Genomic DNA, 7,882 nt, shown 5'->3' on the forward strand with positions numbered 1-7,882 from the left:
TATAAATTAATTAAAATTTATAAACATTTAAAAATCTTAAATAATTATTTATTTGATTAATTAAAATTAGTTTATAAACATTCAATATTTATAAATTAATTAAAATTTATAAACATTTAAAATCTTAAATAATTATATGTTTGGTTAAAATATTTATAAGTGAAGACTGATAATCAGTTAATATGTTTAGTAAAAAAATAACTTACAAGCATATTTGTTATTAAAATAGTTAAAAAAATTAAATAAAATTTATAATGAAATTTTAAAAATTAAATAAAAATGATATAGTAAAATACCCGATAAATTAATTTATAAGTATAAAATTTACAAGCATCAAACTAAAAAGTTAGATCCCTAATTTATTTTTTTTTAATTTATAAGTTTAACTTATAAATTTAAAAATTTTTATAACCAAATGAATCAATATATTTTTATAACTCGATAAATTTATAAGTTAAAACAAATATCCTCTAAATTTAAGGTTAAAAATCAATTTTTTTCTCTTCTCTCTAAACTTCCAGTTATCGGTTCCAGTTTAGGGAAGATCTGACCTCTTGGCCGTCGATCTACCCCTCTCCATATCTTCTCATTTTGTTTGATTTTTTTTTTTCTTTCTCTTTTGTTTTGTAAGTCTCTCTCTATGGAGTTTTAAGTTTCCTTCAATGAATGAGGTTTTGATTAAATCTATCTATGGCTGCTATAGGTTGAGTTAAAAAGCATCACGATATGAACGATGCTTCCCGTATAATGTTAAGGTTTCCCTTTTTTAGCTGGTATTTATAGAGGTGCCAATGGTTTGTTCGAGTTTTGTCTATTGCCATGTTGTTTCTTGATTTTATTTGGCCAAGGTCCTAACCTATGCGATTCCTCTGACTTTGCTTTGTGTTTCCTCAGTTTTTGCTAAGGTTGTTAGTTTGGCTTAGGGAGATGAAGTCATGGGAAGGAAGCTTTGATTCTACCTGTGTTGGCTCTCCCTTTTATGCCTCTTATCATACAAGAATGCAGATTCCTCTTCGACTTCTCCGCTCATAGATGGTTCCAACTTTACTTGCTACCGTAGGAGAGGATTTCGGGTGTTACCCGTTTAGTCATAGGGCTTTAAGCCTTGTGCTTTTATGAACTTGGGTGGAGATTTGTAGCAAAATTTATATATTTCGGGGCTTGAGGACCTTGTAATATATTTTCATCCGATGAATATCCTCTTTCTCAGTAAAAAAAAGTTAAATTTAAGGTTTATTTAATATTATTATTAAAATTATTGTTGAGAAAATAATATTTTAATTATTATATTAATTAAAAATGTTATTCAATAAATCTTATTTATAATTAAAAAAGTTGGGTCCCTAATTTAATTTTTTTTTTTAATTTGTAAGTTTAACTTATAAATTCAAAAATTGTTATAAACAAATGGATCAATATATTTTTAGAACTTGACAAATTTATAAGTTAAAATAAATATCCTCTAAATTTAAGGTTAAAAATCTGTTTTTCTCTTGTCATGATCCGATCCCACGGGCCAGACTAGCACTAGAACTTGGGTCAGCATAAGGCCCCCGAAACTCGTAGTAAGCCCAACTAAACCCTAACCCATCAATAAGCTCATATTGAGCCCAATTTTCAAAAAATCAACTGGACATAATTCGGCAATAAAAGAGATTATCCAACGGGAAGTTATTAACTCACTCAACCTGTACTCTTAATAAAAATACATTTGGGGAACATAAACCATCCATAATTCAAAATAAAATCAATGGGAGCTCAGCTTCCTTATCTATTATAAGTATTCAATCGCACAATTACACATACCTAAAGTTTATAGATTACAATCCCAAATTGATAAATATTACAATCACAAACTAAATGATATGTTTCTACACATGCGGAGGACTAGAATTTATATTTAACAGTACAAAACATAAAATTATTAGTAAGAGGATCTACGAGGAATGAAAGTAACTTAAACTCAAGGAAAAAGCTCTCCTGTAACCTGGAAAAATAGTGAAAATGAGTGAGCATTCGACTCAGGGAGTAAATATTTATTTTACATATAATTTCTATAACTATCTAATTCTAATGCATAATTGGAAATGAAATACATCATTTTCATTCAAATCAAACAAATCATATTAAGTCAAATCAAGGATAATTTGGAGCACTCACGCAATTGTGTCAAGTCCATACTCACACGTACATATATAGGGAGCTGATCCCCCTACCTAGCTCTCTTAATCCAAGACCTGCCAGTGAGATCAACTCGAGCCAGATTTTCGCTTAATAATCCATATGCAGGGGCCAACGAGATCAATTTAAATCCGTACCTACCCCGACTTATCCATAATAAGGATCAGGTCTCGGCGAGTCAATCTTCAGCCGCGTCTACTCGTCCTACCCATATCCAATATACTCTACATACACACCAACTCACACACACAGCTCCACATTATCAAAATACAGCAACCAAAGTAATATCATTATGTATAAATGCAAAACAAAGCATGCCTAATATTTAACTATACAAATATAAGTATAAGTGATGCATGAGCATGCCGGAAATATAATAATATTGAAATTATAAATAAAATAAATATCTACTTACTGATTGATCAGAAACTGTTGCGGTGGCTAAGGAGAGAAGGATGGATGACCTTGATTACCTAAATAATTATAATATAAATTTATTAATGCTAACCCAAATCAAAATTTTAAAAAAATAAGGACACCCTAATTTATGCCGAAAATCTAGCAAAGCCTCCCTTGTACCTAAGACTTACCCAACCTGCAAAGTAGTTCAAATCACACTTCTAAAGCCACACATCATCTCAACAACAGCATATGGCCCCTCCCGGACCCTCCAACTCAAGAAAATCTCACATAATCTAACAATTCAATTATAAGATTTAAAATGGATATTTTGCAAATGTCATTCTAGCTAGCTCTAAAATTCTAAAATTTTATCCCGCGGTCCTTAGCAATATTATAGAGCTAACGCAAAAAGAACTATAATTTTCTAGCTACCCACGAATATTTTATGGAATTTTATTCTAAACCTAATACTATAAAATGTTAGTAGTATGTCATAGAGCATATTTTTTTGTATGTATCTTGTACATATCTTATTAATAAAAGGCAATTTCACTTTTTCGTTTACATAATATATTTATGTGTAATAGAAAAGGTCCATTGATGTTTTGTTATGAATTTTATTATTAAGTTATTAAGAATATGAGTGACAATATTTATAGCACAAAGTATCATAAATTGTTCACAATCAAAGATACTTCACAAAGGACATGACTTATCTAAAAAGATTGTAATCATGTTTGTTCCCAAGGTATTTATATGAGATATAAATAAGATGGAGTAGTGAGTCTCATGCCACATAACAAACATGATAGGTACTTATACACGATAAGTAGGCTGAACCAGTGATGCTTATGACAAGCACATGGAGTTTATTCTTGTCAATGTATTGTCATATATCATATTAGTGCATATAATCTTTAGACCTGAGATAACACATTTATCTTGTACAAAGGTAATTTGAGTTTGATACTGCTTTCATACTTGTATTGTGTATGGGTATGTGGGCATGTGTTGGCTCCTACTAGTTATATATGGAGATAGGTATTGGTCAAGATAGAATCCATTACCCTAAGTAAATAGGAATAAAATCCTATGTCCATTTAATTGTTCTTGATGTTTCAAGTTCCTGGCCAGAACAGACAGATTTAGTCAGAAAAGAGTTTTTGACAAGAAAATCTAATTAATCAAGAACTGGAATTAAAAGAGAACATAATATTCATAGCAAATGGGGTTTGACATTAAACATGATTGCAGCTCGAATTGAGATTTTGTAATGGAGAGATTATAGTGCATGGTAACATATGATTAAAGGTTCATTTAAGGTATTCCTTATTACTGATTGGGTGGTCATGGCATACTATGCCAGGTGTCAACAATGGTCTATGAGATAGCTAAAATGATTTAGAGAAATCATTTACAATAAGAAAGAGTTCTAACGATATTAAGAGTTAATATCATTTCTCATTGCCAATAAATAATGAGCCTAGTAAGTTACACATCTACACAATCTAGTCACTATTTAAAATGTGATTTAATTGATTAATTAAAGAGTTTAATTAATTAATTAAAGAGGTTTGGTTTGCAATAAGATTGCAAAGTCCTTAGCATGATTTGAAACCAAATCTAGGTTATTGGATGTATAATATAAATTAAATTTGTATTTAATTTGATGAAATATGAATTTAATTATGAGAAATTAATTAATGGAGATTAATTAATTAATTTATATTTGATATAAATTGATTTAAATAGGAGAAATTATAATTTTGGGTTGAGAACTAAAATTAAAAAGTAAGGGCAAATTGGTCTTTTCACATGGTGACATGTGGCACCATGAGATGGTGACACATGGCACCATATGATCTTGCCACTTGTCTTCCTATGATGGAAGACCACATATCATGATTTAAATAGAGCTTGACACTTAGCTTCATAGGATTAAATCAAATAATAACAATATGGGATCTTATGATGACATGTGGCAAGGGAGTTAGGGTTTGACCTAAGTATATAAAGAGAGATTATAAAGAAAAAATTAGCCACTCACTTCTTCCTCTCTTCATGTTGGACGGCAACATGGAGTTCTCCTCTCCTCTTCAATTTCTCAATTGATTCAAAGGAAAAAATTTAGATTTCCTCTTGAATTAAATTATTAGAAAGTGTTTCTAATACCTAATACATTCATACAACCTTCACAAAGCATAAACCCCATCTCAAAATTGGTTGACAAGGCTTGAGAAGCCAATCTAGGGGCTGTCATCGCTACTTTAGTGTGTGCTTGTGGTGCACAAATTAGAGGAACAACATTTGGGGTCCTAAGAATATCCTAAGATTGCATCAATTGTGCATTAAGAGGTTAGTACCTAAAAATCCCTCTTTTAGTTAGGGTTTAATTGAATTAAATATTAAATCATAATCTTTAATGACAAATAAAATTTTAATGCATGCTAAAATATATTTTGGTATGCAATTGGGCATTGTAAATTGATTAGGTTCATAAGAAACTTGGTATGGTGTATGTAACCTTAGAAATAATTTTTAAAATTCAAGGTTCTAATACCCAATAATCACGCTTCCACTCCTTCAATTGGTATCAGAGACACTATATTTGCCATTAAGATTGTATATGAGGTTTAATTGTGTGATTGAATCAAATTTGGAGTGATTCAAAGCTGATTGGGTGCTCAAAGGGGGCGGCATGAATGTGAAACACGCCCCAAAGGTGTGTTTGGAGTTTGGGCTTAGTTTTTGGGCCCATTATGTAATTGTTATGTATTTTAAAGTCCATAATTAAGCTCATACCTAATTAAATTGTTTAATTAGGAATTTTAATCACACAATTAATTTTTGAAAGTTGTTTTCAATGTATTAAATTTGGAAAATGATTTCTAAATTTAAATTATTTGAATAATATTCAAATCTGAATTTTTGGTTAAATATGTGATATTCAATTTAATTTTTAGTATGTATATCTTATTTAATTGTTAAATTTTAATATGCATGATGGATGATCATGGACAATAAAATATCAATGTGATTGGATTTATTTGTTTTATTCTTCTTTGAGATGTAAAATAATTAATTTTATTTTAGTGGCATGCATTATAAATATTGTAATAATTTGGGTTGTAATTTCATTTATTTGAGGACTTTAAAGTCTATATTATTGTAAACTCGCTTTGGTATACCAAGGATTACAATGTAATTAGATTGCAAGAAGATCAAGGAGGTCAAGAGCATTGGTGGGACCAGTGGAAGGAAATCAAGATCAAGTGTTGATTATGTACTCCTTCAGCAACTCTTATAAAATGAATGAATGAAATACGCCTAGGAATGCCCTGATTCAATTCTTGGTGGCTTAGAATTGAATCCCTTAGAAAGTTCATGATCATACTATATTATTTGTTTATCCATGTATGCATGAGATGTATGTGAATATATGCAAGTATATGATATATGCATGCCAATTGGATAATATACAAAGTGAGACCATAATAGTAATTAAGTCGACCACAAAATATTCCAAACAAATGATTAAGTTGGAAATGATACAATTAAGGTAATTATATAATGGTCCTCCATTGAGGCAATTATTTTAAATACTTGCATGTGATGCATTTATTTAAGAGATTTTCTTAAGAATAATTGTTAAGTATAAGATATTGTAAATATGTAAATAGTTGGTGGCCAATAATGGATGTGCTTGAGGACATTAAAATTATTTGCATGTTTGCTGGCTCAATGGGATCAACTTAACTAATGCAAGATAAATTAATAATGGATGTGCCTGAGATTTTGAGCATTAGGGGCTAAATAAATAATTGAACTTCACATGAGATGTGATGGGCAAGGAGTTGCTCATTTATAGTTTATTGTAATTCCAATAATGAATATGCCTGAGGATGATTAATAAGACTATAAGAATTCAATCACCCACTAAAAATCCATCCAACTAGGATTTCCATTTTCTACTTTGGAAGTTTAGGATTCGCCAAGTTAGTGGGAGGACCAATTTGATTAAAAGACCATAATCATTTTGGTTAATTACTTGATACATTCACTAATTAATCTAGTTATTTTCTGCAATTAATTTTTCTGATAATAATGAGCACATAACAACCACCACCATCCAATATCCTTGCGAGCATACTTGATCACAATAGGTTGACGGGACCTAATCTTTCTAATTGGCTCAGAAATTAAAAACTTGTCCTGAACCTAGAATGTATTAGATATGTTTTAGACTCGAAAGGACAAGTAGAAGGAGCATGATGTGAGAGCCAAATGTTACATGCTTGCTTCTATGACTAATGAGTTACAAAAGCAGCATGAAAACATGCAAAATGCAAGTGAGATCCTCCTTCACTTGCAAGAGTTGTATGGTGAGCACAACAGGAATGCTAGGTATGAAATATCTAGATAACTATTCCGCATGAGGATGTTTGAGAGACAGAATGTAGGAGATTATGTCCATAAGATGATTCGGCTTATTGAGCAGCTGGAACAATGATGGATTTTGTGATGGGACTTCCAAGGACACAGAAGAGCCATGATGCAGTATGGGTCCTAATTTACAGATTAACCAAGTCTGTTCATTTTCTACCAATTCGGATGGACTATAGCCTGGAAAGATTGGCCAAGCTATACATTGATGAGATAGTGAGATTGCATGGAGTGCTAGTATCGATTGTATCTGACAGAGATCTTAAGTTCACTTTTAGATTTTGGAGTAGTTTACAGAGAGCCCTAGGAACTAGATTAAACTTTAGCACGGCATTCCACCCACAGACAGATGGCCAGTCTGAGAGAGTAATTCAGATCTTGAAGGACATGCTACGGACTTGCATGATTGAGTTTGAGGGTAGTTGGGATACACACTTGCCTTTGACTGAGTTTGCTTATAACAACAGCTACCAATCAAGTATTGGGATGCCTCCATATGAAGCTTTGTATGGCAAGAAGTGCATAACTCCCCTGTGTTAGGATGAAGTGGGTGAAAGAAAGATGATTGGGCCAGAAATTATTCAGCAAATAGAGGGGAAAATCAGATTGATCAGAGATCGACTCAAGACTGCATCAGATCGTCAGAAGTCCTATATTGATCTGAAAAGAAGAGACATTGAGTACGCAGTAGGTGAAAAAGTATTCTTCAAGGTTTCTCTTTGAAAGAAAATTATGAGATTTGGCAGAAAAGGGAAACTGAGTCCTTGTTTCATCGGGCCATATGAGGTTCTAAAAAGAGTAGGTCCTTTGGCATATCATTTAGCATTACCTCCAGAGTTGGAGAAGATACATAACA

This window comes from Hevea brasiliensis, chromosome 9 (assembly GCF_030052815.1).
Source record: "Hevea brasiliensis isolate MT/VB/25A 57/8 chromosome 9, ASM3005281v1, whole genome shotgun sequence".
NCBI lineage: Eukaryota > Viridiplantae > Streptophyta > Magnoliopsida > Malpighiales > Euphorbiaceae > Hevea > Hevea brasiliensis.